At 37.7% G+C, this 12,774-nt stretch overlaps 1 protein-coding gene across 1 annotated transcript in view; it reads left to right on the forward strand.

Annotated features, from left to right (window-relative positions):
* pcdh15b (protocadherin-related 15b) overlaps window positions 1–12,774 on the forward strand; it is a 642,771-nt gene that overhangs the window by 367,278 nt on the left and 262,719 nt on the right. The gene's annotated exons all lie outside the window — the stretch shown is intronic.

Below are 12,774 nucleotides of genomic sequence, written 5' to 3' on the forward strand. Positions count from 1 at the left end.
TGTCTATTTACCTATTCATGCTCCCCATAACTCTATAACCCTTAGCTCAGCCTGACACTCCAGGGGAAAAAAAATCCCAGCCTATTCAGCATCGCCCTATAGCTCAAATCCTCCAAGCCTGGTAACATCCTTGTAAATCTTTCCTGAACTCCTTCAAATTTAACAATCATGATCAGCCATGATCTTATTGAATGGTGAAGCAAGCTCAAAAGGCCAAGTGGCAGACTCTTGTTCCTTGTTCATACACAATAATTGGTTTACATATACAGTCTGCAAGATAGAAATACAAATGCTTATCTCTCTAAGTATCCCTGAAACACACAAAACACACACACACACATAGATTCTCCAGAAAGGAAAGACAGAAATAGATTTATCTGCAAATTAAATTTCTGAAAAAAAACACATTTTACCAATTGATTATTCTTAAAAATAAACGGAGAAAACACTAGATGTACCAAAGTCTGTTACGCTGATGTTCTGGTATTTGTTATTAAGAAACTAATCATGGAAAATTGTCTCTGAACCCTTGCAGATGCAACTTTCTCAGGAAATACATTCTTAAGATTGTTCAATCACTCTTTCAAAAGAGGCATTAAGTTTCAAAATGAACTAAGTAAGAGCTTTTTATTTTAATAAATCAGAGAGATCAGCTCTGTAGCTCATTCTTAGAAGATATCTTTCTAACTTAATCAGACAAAAACATATACCTCCTCCATACAGTGACTGATCAAATCACAGACCTAGCTGAGATCTATGGGAAAGCTTGCATTTATTGTGATTTACAAGAAACATTGTTTGAATACAACATCTCCAATGTCCATAGTGAATTTTCAGTAACCTATCCTAAATAAATCACTGCAGATATTTCCACAATGCTTTAAATAAATCACAATCATTCAAAACGTAAGTCCTGTCACAGCAGTATTAAATGTAAAATGTATTCATGTAGAGTATAAATGAGCAACATTTGTTTTAAGTTTAAATCTATTTCTCTTTAAAATTGACAAATGGAAAGATTTGTTTACTGTTGGCTTCTTAAAGTCTCTTATACTACTTGAAAAAAGAAAATAAATCATTATTTTGCATTTATATAGTACATTTAACATTGTCTGGTCAACTCAAAACCAGTTCAGAAGCAGTAAAATACATGATAAGCAGAGTCATTGTTCTTGAAGCTAACAAGACAGCCAAAACAAGGCCCCAAAATAACATAAAAGATTAGCTAATATGTTTCTTGTGGTGCTGATTAAATGTTAAACTGTGGCACTCTATGCAAATGCCACTGCTCTTTTTCCAATTTTGTGATATGATATTTTATAACCACCTGGAGCTGAACATCTCATAGATAAAGGCCTGGATTTTACTCTCATCATAACAGTAATGGTTTTACTGCTGTCCAGCAGTATTGAATAAAATTAACAGCAAATTATAGTGATCATACATGCGCAATAAACCATGATATTATAGAAAGTGTCTTTTGGGATATAATGGCAAGTACACAGCAAGTATTCATAGAATCTACATGGAACCCATTATTAAAATTCATCCTGCGCTGTGTACTTCTGCTTATTTGATATTCCAAGGGAGCAGTGCATCAGTGTCAGGCAGCGAATGATTAGTGCAGAAGCTTTGAATCCAGCAAAGCCTCTCAGTACCTGGCACAACATTCCCTACAGACCTTTGCAACTTGAAGCAACAAATAAAAGCACCAGCAGTTGTGGGAATGAAGCAGAAACCAGAGGAAATGCACCAACAACTAACCGGCAAGAACCTTTCTCAACAGCAAACTTAAAAAAAATTGTAGAGGCTGGAAATCAGAAACAATATCAGAAATTGCGGGAAAAACTCAGCAGATTTGGCAACATTGGTGTAGAGAAATAAAAGTTAATGTGTGGGATCCATAAGCCATTTTCAGAACTGATTGTAGCTAGGAAACATTTGACATTTGTGTGAGAGAAGGGGTGGTGTGGAGGGAGGGGAAAGGAGTAAATGATAGGTAGAGATGGACCCAAAAAGAGAAAAACAGTTGGTCAAACAAAGGAATAGCTGATCATCACCCATTCCTTTGTCTACCCAACTTCTAACATTCTCAGACATGCAATGAAGCAATGACATCCAGCCACTGCTGGTTAGAGAGAGCCTATGTTCTGATATGGTATGCTAGGACAGTCTTTGCTAATAGGAGAAGCAGAATAAGACAGTAAATTGTATGATCTTGCTGTAGCCACATAAATGATTCCCATTTGTCACAGCAGATAAAGTTAGGACTGAGTGTGCACAGTTTTGCTGGCATAATAAGTCATAATTACTTCCAAGCTACCCCATTGCCCTGAAAACTTCATTTTGCAAGTCTGGTATCTTATCCCTTCATAAGGTAGATTTTATGATCAGAATAGATTTTTGAAAAACGTTATCAAATACTTGCTTAACTATTTGCCACTGCTCATCTACTGACCTTCCCTTTAGTCTACTTTTTCACCCAAAGAGACAACTCTTTCTTTATACTTATGTGATTGGCCTTATTTAATTTCAGGACACTGGTTTGAGACTGAGTTGCTCTCCCTCAACTGAAATTGAAATTTTACCCCAATGTGATCACTATCCTGGAGAGAATCCTGAACTATGAGATTTCTTCTTAATCCTTCCTCATTTCTTATTAGATCTAAAATAATCTATTCCCTGGCAAGTTCTGCAATAAGAAACATTCCCCATTCTACTCTGTCTTCTATGTCAACTTGCCCATCTAATTTCTCCAACCAATGTGCAGTTTCGAGTCAGTAATGACTTTTGTAGTCCCCTCCTACATGTCTTCATTATTTCCTGACTTATACTTTGTCTGACAGTGAGTGATTTCTTGGGGGCATCGAGACAACTCCCTCCTGTGAGTTCATTCTCTTGCTTTTCTTGGTAAAATTAAAAGCTCAAACGAGGCATGAAGAGCTTTGAGTAGATATTTGACAAGGAAGTCAAGGGTCATGAAAGATTGACAGGCAAGGGGTCAAGGGCACATTCAGCAGATTCACTTTCAGTCACAAAGTCTTATCAAACTGTGGAGCATGTTCACTGGACTCATTGATCAAATCCTCCCACTATTTTTTATGTTCTCGTATATCAGTGAAAAGGATGAATCACCCATGTAAACGAGGGTGATCAAGGAGAGCATCCAATCAAAAACTAAGGCGTACAAAACAACAAAACTTTGTGGCAAGCCAGTGGCAGATAACTTAAAGAACTAGTGAAGAGGGAAAAATCGATTATGAAAATCAATTGGCCAGAAATAAAAAGAGCAAACATTTTTTTTTAAAAAGAAAATAGCTAAATTAAGTGTAAGGCCTCAGGATGCAACCAAGGAATTGATAATAAGGAGAGAGAAATGGCAGATGATTTAAGTCAATATTTTGCATTACAGTGGAGACATTATAAATATCTCAAACATAACATATAAGCAAGATGCTAATGAGAGGAAACTAACAGTTTCTGAAATGAGGGATAAAATATTTAACAAACAAGAGGATAAAAGACAAATAAGTCACCAAGACCAGTAGGCCAGCATCCAGAGACTTTAAAGAAAGTCACTGCAGAGATCGTGGAGGTTTTTGTCAAAGTCCTCACTTGATTCCAGGAAAGATCCAGTGGACTGGCCGACTACTAATACGATGTTCTGTTTAAGAAGGAAGGGAGATGGCAAACAAGAAACTGTCGGGCAGTTTAGGGCATTTTGTGACGAGGACATAAGGAATCTGCAAGAGGCTATATATTGGTTGAGTAATTCAGCAAAAAACTTGTCAGATCAAGCTTTGTAGGTCATGCAATTTATTAGAAAGAATCAAAGGCAGAGTGTTATCGAAATGGAGAGAGACTCAAAATAATGCAGAGATCTTGTGCACAAAACACACAATGCTAGCGTACAGGTGCAGTAAGTAATTAAGAAGGCAAATGGAACTTTGACACTTTTGCATAAGGTTTGAGTTTAAGAATAAGGATTGTACAAAATGTTGGAGAATGTACCTGGAGTTTTGTGTACAATTTTGGTCCCTGTATTTAAGAAACGATATATTGATACTGAAGGTTGTTCAAAAAAGTTTCACTTGGCTCATTCCTGGGGTAAAGAGGTTGACTTATCAAGAAAGGTTATGTAAATCTATTATTCATGAGAGTTTAGAAGAATGAAGGATGATGTTATTGAAACATACAAGTTACTGAGAGGACATGACAGGGTAGATCTGAAAAGATGTTTTCACAAGTGAACAAATCTCTAACTAGTTACAAAATGAGGGTCACTCAATTAAAACAAAGATACAAAGGAATTCCCAGAGTGTAAGTAAATGTATGGGATTCTCTACCCCAGCGATGATAAAATGTGGAGCTAGAAAAAGCACAGCAGGTCAAGCAGCTTCAGAGGAGCAGGAGAGTCAATGTTTTGGGCAGGACCCTTCATCAGGACACTACCCCAGAGAGTTGTGGAGTTTAGATCACAAATGTATTTAAAGTGGTATTCACAGATGTTTGCAATATCAGAGAGTTGATAGCTATGCTGAGCTGGAATTAAAGATAGAATGGAAATGACAAATCATTTCTTCAGCCAGAGAGTGCTGGGCCTATGGAATTCATTGCCGTGGAGAGCAGTGGAGGCCGGGACGTTAAATGTCTTCAAGGCAGAGATTGATAAATTCTTGATCTTACAAGGAATTAAGGGCTACGGGGAGAGTGCAGGTAAATGGAGTTGAAATGCCCATCAGCCATGATTAATTGGCAAAGTGGACTTGATAGGCCGAATGGCCTTACATCCACTCCTATGTCTTATGGTCTTATGAGTTAACATCTCAGGGAGATCAGCTATAGTCTTATTAAATGAGCAGGCAGGGTTGAGAGGCTAACTGGCTTACTTCTGATTCTACTTCTTATATTCTCATGTAGAATTACTTCACCTGGAAATTCCATGGAGGGAAACCACTCGTGCAGCTGAACAAATGTTTAGCTGAGCATGTTTGACAGAGGGTTGTAACAGGTTGCAGAGGCAGATTATGCACTACATCTGAATTGAATATTGAGTGATGACATAACCAACCCACATGCTAACCTGTACTTTGCTCCCCTCTAAGAGTGGAATGCTACACAGCCATATGTGACTGGAAATGAATCTGCTGAAATTTTCAGCCATTCCAGCTTTCATATTGACAACACCGACTGCCTTCTGAAATCCAAGTTTGCAGTCACAATTTCTCTCAAGTTTTATTTCCCTTGAAGTCTGTTGATGCGCTGTTTTACACTATTGTGCAGTCAAAATATGCCTTATTGAGTGCAGTGTAGTTGACTACACAATATGAGATTGCAATCAATTTTATTATTTCAGCACAGATCTGCTGCTAGAAATGTATCAATGCTGACTGTTAAAATATTGAAACATATTTCTTCTAAACATCATCATTATATACCTTTATATTATAGAATATATTTTCCAATGATATATTTTTATGCTCAAGAAAGGTTGGTAATACAACTGACGAACAATGGAATACCCTTTCCACTTTTGTCGACTAGTGCAAAATCATTTATGAAGCAGCATGAAATATAAAGTCCATTGTTTCAAAAAGTGCTCAACTTAAGAAAACAGATCTGTTGCAGAATTGCAAGTTTTCTACTATGTGTCTCAGCCAACAAGAAGAGGGTTTATCTCTCAATACATTTTTAAAGTATCCAACTAATAGTAATAGTTGACTGAGGAAATATTTAGTGTTTCATGAAGTGTGCCCATTTTTAACCTTTTGTCGATTTATAGAATTCACAAATTGCCATTGAGTCCTCAGTAAAAAAATGCATTAACATTTGCCCAAAAAAGTTCAAATTTCTTATGCAAAAAAAAGTTTTCCAAATCACCACAATGCATGACTCCTACAATTTTCTGAACAACAAGGCAATCAATTTTGTTTGTATCAAAAAAATGTAATTGAAGGGTTAAATCTTTGCCAGTGCTTCTTGATTCTTTTCGGATTTGTAACTGTTTTTTTCATTAAACATCTGTCTCACCGTAGCTTTTGACGTGTATTGATCGCTTCCTCACTGTTATAAAACTCCTGTGGCCTTTCCAATCGATGGAATTAAAACAATGTTATTTTGTGGCTTTGTGGAACCTACAACGTGATGTTATTTCTGATAAGTTTACATCAACAAACAATTGAAAGGAAACCTTTCTTATCAAATGAGTATGGTTAAATCACAGTCCTTATTAAATGTAAATCAAAAAGTACAAACTAAGATAATCAAATGCCAAATGTTTGGAAGAGGGCTTATCTTAGTTGTTGAGAGGGCTGTCAACTTAAGCAAAACCCAAACTGCTACTTGTTGATGTAGTGCTGAGGGAGTGTTGCCTTGTTGGAGGTACTGTCCATCAGATTAGAATAAAACCAATGGCTTGTCTGGTTATTTTGATGATTCAGTGTTTTAAAAGATTGCATGACATTCTTCAAAGAAGAGCATGGAGTTTTCTTCGCATTCTGGCCAACATTCCTCTCTCAACCAATACCGCTCAATGAAAAATAGATTAATTTGTTCCTCGTCTCATTTCCTGCCTGTGAGACCTTGCTATGTTCAAGTTGTTTGCCTACCAAACAAGCACAATTACATTTTTGAAGCTTTTAATTGAATTTCAAGCTTTTCAACGCCCAGAGGACAGATAAGATTCTACAATAAATCTTTAATGGAATAGTCTCTCCCTGGGGATCAGTTATGCACTGGTTGTATTCTAGTTGTATTCTAATTATTAGTTCTCTCTTTCTTACAGAATTGCACATTATAATACTTTAATGCTTGCACTATAAGAATATACTGTGGATTTTATATGATGGAGTGTGCTGGTTTAACAACAGTTAATGACCACAAACTTTGGCTACCTATGGACGAGAAGATGATGAAAATGCAGAGGGACTGCTCCCAATGCTGTAACCCATGTGACTGCCATGTTTAAGTGTTTAATAGTGTGAGCACCTTGTGCATGCATCAGAAGCACACAAACATTTCCAATTCTGAACTGGCATCTTACCTGCAGCTTTCGATCTTGTAATTCCTATTCTGTCATTATTCTTTAATGGGATATGGGCATCACTGGGAATGTCAGTGTTTATTGCCCGATCCCAAATTGCCCCTTGAACTGAGGTCTTGCTCAGCAAAGAGCTGTTAGGAGTTAACAACATTGCTGTGAGTCAGGAGTCAGGTGGTCCAGACCAGGTAAGGATGGCAGATTTCCTTCTCTAAAGGGGCATGAAAACCGTGTGGGTCTTTACAACAATCAACAATGGTTTCATGGTCACATTAAACTGAATTCCAGGTTTTTATTGGATGCAATTTCTGCCATCTGCCATGGTGGGATTCAAACTTATAGCCTTAGGACATTGATTGGGTGGATGGATTAATAATCTGGCCACAATACTGCTTGGCCAGCACCTTCCCATTTGGATTAGAATATTATTTTGACCCACTACATTTAACAGTGACAATTATACTTTAATGATGAATATTTGTATATTCTTAACTTTTGTTGCACTTATCTTTTTATTTTTTGAGTCCATATAGAAATGGGCAAGGTATTTTAATAAAGTGTACTACGTAAGATCTGTCTTTCAGCAGTCTGCTGATTGTCAAAGAACAATTTCTGATTTTGCGTTGAATAGCTACATGGACTATTTTATTAAATTCCTTATTCAGTTTAAGATGATTAGATTAAAATTGTTTAAAGTGTAGGATACAGAAACAAAATATGCATGTGCCAGTATGAATTTCCTTTATATACCAACAAAATTGTAAAAATGTTGTTGAGTGTAAATTCTAACTCCCTCCACAGCCATGTGTCATAATTCCCAGTGGATTCTTATGTATACGCAATTTGAATAGAATATTATTGCAGCAACCTGGTAACTTAATTTCCCTCAACAATTATTGCCAACTTATTAAAAGACATTATAAATTGGTTTGGAAGATCTTCAACAAAAAAAAGGTAATGTTAATGCATATAAAACAAAACTGTTACCCTGTGCAACAAACAGTAACAGAGCCAAAGGAGAATTCTGCACAGAGGTTATTGAGTGCTAAAAACAATCTTTGACCTAATCAATCATAATAGTATGATACAAAATCAAAGAAATCATAAGATTCACCCAACTCAATCTGATGGGTCACGACATTCCTGTTATAGCATGCAAAGACAACCGATGCCTTTATTGCCTGCACACTACTTTGGGACATCCTAAGGTCACAAAAGACACTATATAAATGCAAGGCTTTCCTCCTTTTAAAGCTTTCAGATGGGGTAAGAAATGCATTGTATCCTCACAATGTACTAAATTAAGTTTCTAATGAACAACCGCCAAGTAACTGCACTTGGGAAGAGCTAAAGAAAATGAATCACAAAATGGGGTTTCCAGTAGAACCCCTCCTGAAAATCTTAATTGCTGTTGTCCACTTGAATTGTACAGTTCACTCATGTATGTTTCTTGGGTTATCTGAGTTGAATGTAACTGTGTGATGTATCTTATGGATATGTAGAGGTCTTGAAGTTGCTGGTATACTGGACAGCTGGACTGGTTCTACAGGGATGCTTACAGAACCAGAAAAGGAATATGGCAGAATACTGACTGAAAGACACACTTTCAAGCAGAGATTATGCACACAATTTTAATCCATTCAAAACTCACCAGTTTGTGGTGTTAAAATTGGGTCCAATGTACCTAGATTGTTTATCATGTAATATGCTCTTCACATGTTAAGCGTGAGATCATAAGGAGAAAGTGAATTTCAGCACTCAGTAAATAATGTCACTTACAATGCTGCTAAAAATCTTTGACCTAAGCAATCATAATATTGCAATACATAAACAAAATAATCATCTCACTCACCTTAGTAGAGCAATGTTCCTCAACTTAGTTTATGTCTCAGCCCCCTCCTCTCCCTCCATATTTCTGATCAACTCCTGTTCCTGGGATGCTGCCTGACCTGCTATGCTTTGTCAATGCCACACTTTTTGGCTCTGATTCTCCAGCATCTGCAGTCCTCACCTTTTCCAATGTTCTTGTACTACCCGTGGTCTTCTGAGATTTGCGCTGGAGGCACAGATTAGAGTTGTCTCTAATGGGATGAATGAGTAAACTGAGGAATTAGGCTGAGTAAATTTAAACTTTGATTCATTACTGGAACATCTGCATAAAGGACAATTTCCCAATCCACCTAAACCAAAACAGCTGGAACTACACACAGCATTTCTGCCAACTGCAGAGTCAGTGGCACGAAAATTGTAAACCTGCCTCAAACACAAGAGACCTACTTAGATACCTTAAACCCAACTAACATATTGTCCTGTAAAGTACGTTTGGCATCATCTTCTATAATTTATTATCAAAGCAAAATAATAAGCTTGATGTCAGCAATGTGTTTTGCTTCTGTGAGGTTTTCCCTTGTGAGATTTGCACAACATCAGTGTTTATTACAAATTTCATAATCCTGATACTCAATATGAGATAAGAATTGTAAAATGGTGAAGCAGTTATGCTTTCAGCATGTTTTTCTCTCAAATTACAAAAATGTCATCAAGCTTGATTAAATTAAATGTCAAATTTGCTGCTTTGCATCTTTACTTTAACATAATCTCATTTAATATTTCCCAAGTATTAAAATATATGAAAGGGAAATAATGGCTATTGATGGATGTAGTGGGGCTTTTTAATATAGGTTAGTGCTGAAGTGGAATTTACAATCCCAATATCAACAATCACCCTTAAGTCAAAATGAGCTTCGAGATTAAAGAACCTCCAGTCAGAAGAACTTTGCTATTCTAATTAATCAGTTCACATTGTGAAGTACGTTTATAGTGGTATTTCCCTGATACGTTCAACTTTGTTTCTTGGCAATAATACATGGTATATTGTTGTTCTGTTGGAATGAGAGCAATTTAGTAGATCACTTATAGAGCTCCTTTTCAATTGTTCATTTTTATTAACCTTTACTTTGCTAAACTTTGAGAACATGAGGACTGCAGAGGCTGGAGAGTCAGAGTCTAACTGTGTGGTGTTAGAAAAGCACAACAGGTCAGGCGGCATCCGAGGAGCAGGAGAGACGACAATTTGGGAATGTAGAGGAGGAAAGGGCTGAGAGATAAATAGGGGGCTGGGGATTGAGGCTGGGGACAAGGTAAGTGGGGTGGTGATAGGTTGATGATGGTGGGAGGTAATTTGACAGACAAAAAAGGGCTCAGTCCTTTTTGAACATGAATTGCCAGCTGCAAAGTAAAAAACTTTTATGGACACTCTTAAATTGTGATTTCCTCAGCTTAAGCAGAATCTTTACATAAAATGACATTGTGTTCTACAATCAATTACTGAAATTTTCAACAATTTTATTAATTAAGTTGAAATTTCGCCACTTAAATTCCATGAAAGAGGCAATAAGTCAGGCATACCATGATAGAATATGTTTCTATCCTCTGTCAATTACATCAAAGTTATAACTTTGAACTTCGAGAGGGGTGGTATATAATGGGGCAATGTGAATAACCTATATCAAGGCAGTGGAAAATTTGATGTGTATAATTGATGAATCACCTCCCATCAAAGTTAAAAAGATGCTCCAGCATTTCAAAAAAGACCCAAACCAGTAAAAGTTATGCTTAACCTCAATTTTGATTGACAATTCTTAAAATTATTAAAATTTGTTATTTGTTTCTCAACAAAAGTTAAATATGTTTTTATTTATAGAGTCATAGATTCATAGAGATGTACAGCATGGAAACAGATCCTTCAGCCCAACTTGTCGATGCCAACCATATATCCCAACCCAATCTAGTCCCACTTGCCATCACCCGGCCCATATCCCTCCAAACCCTTCCTATTCATATACCCATCCAAATGCCTTTTAAATGTTGCAATTGTACCAGCCTCCAACACTTTCTCCGGCAGCTCATGTACCACCCTCTGTGTGAAAAAATTGCCCTTTATTTCCCTTTCATATCTTTCCCCTCTCACCCTAAAACTATGCCCTCTAGTTCTGGACACCCCTACCCCAGGAAAAAGACTTTGTCTATTTATCCTATCCATGGCCCTCATAATTTTGTAAACCTCTGTAAGGTTATCCCTCAGCCTCCGATGCTCCAGGGAAAACAACCTCAGCCTGCTCAGCCTCTCCTCATAGCTCAAATCCTCCAATCCCAGCAACATCCTTGTAAATCGTTTCTGAACCCTTTCAAGTTTCACAACATCTGTCCGATAGAAAGGAGACCAGAATTGCATGCAATATTCTACCAGTGGCCTAACCAATGTCCTGTACAGCTGCAACATGACCTCCCAACTCCTGTACTCAATACTCTGACCAATAAAGGAAAGCATACCAAACGCCTTCTTTACTATCCTATCTACCTGTGACTCTGCTTTCAAGGAACTAGGAACCTGCGTTCCAAGGTCTCTTTGTTCAGCAACACTCCCCAGGACCTTATCATTTAGTATATAGGTCCTGCTCTGATTTGCTTTCCCAAAATGCAGCACCTTGCATTTTTCTGAAATAAACTCCATCTGCCACTTCTCTGCCCATTGGCCCATCAGGTCAAGATTCTGTTGTAATCTGAGGTAACCTTCTTCGTTGTCCACTACACCTCCAATTTTGATGTCATCTGCAAACTTAATAGCTAGCATCCAAATCATTTATGTAAATGACAAAAAGTAGAGGACCCAGCACCAATCCTTGTGGCACTCCACTGGTCACAGGCCTCCAATCTGAAAAACAACCATCCACCACCACCCTCTGTCTTCTATCTTTGAGCTAGTTCTCCCTTTATTCCGTGAGATCTAACCTTGCTAACCAATCTCCCATGGGGTACCTTGTCGAACACCTTACTGAAGTCCATATAGATCACATCTACTGCTCTGCCCTCATCAATCCTCTTTGTTACTTCTTCAAAACCTCAATCAAGTTTGTCAGACATGATTTCCCATGCACAAAGCCATATTAACTATCCCTAATCAGTCCTTGCCTTTCCAAATATATGTATATCCTGTCCCTCAGGATTTCCTCCAACAACTTGCCCATCACTGAGTCAGGCTCATTGGTCTATAGTTCCCTGGCTTGTCCTTACCGCCCTTCTTAAAGAGTGGCACCACATTAGCCAACCTCCAGTCTTCTGGCACCTCACCTGTGACTATCGATGATACAAATATCTCAGCAAGAGGCCCAGCAAACACTTCTCTAGGGTATACCTGATCGGGTCCTGGGGATTTATCCACTTTGAACCGTTTCAAGACATCCAGCACTTTCTCCTCTGTAATATGGACATTTTGCAAGGTGTCACCATCTATTTTGCTACATTCTATATCTTCCATATCCTTTTCCACAGTAAATACTGATGCAAAATACTCGTTTAGTATCTCCCCCATCAAAGGCCACCTTGCTGATCTTTGAGGGGCCCTATTCTCTCCCTAGTTATCCTTTTGTCCTTAATGTATTTGTAAAATCCCTTTGGATTCTCCTTAACTCTATTTGCCAAAGCTATTTCATGTCCCCTTTTTGCCCTCCTGATTTCCCTTTTAAGTGTACTCCTACAGCCTTGATACTCTTCCACGGATTCACTCGATCTATCCTGTCTATACCTTACATATGCTTCCTTCTTTTTCTTGACAAAATCCTCAATTTCTTTAGTCATCCAGCATTCCCTATATCTGCCAGCCTTTCCTTTCACCCTGACAGGAACATACTTTCTCTGGATTCTTGTTATCTCATTTCTGAAGGCTTCCCATTTTC

Source organism: Hemiscyllium ocellatum, chromosome 22, assembly GCF_020745735.1.
Source record: "Hemiscyllium ocellatum isolate sHemOce1 chromosome 22, sHemOce1.pat.X.cur, whole genome shotgun sequence".
NCBI classification, from domain to species: Eukaryota; Metazoa; Chordata; class Chondrichthyes; order Orectolobiformes; family Hemiscylliidae; genus Hemiscyllium; species Hemiscyllium ocellatum.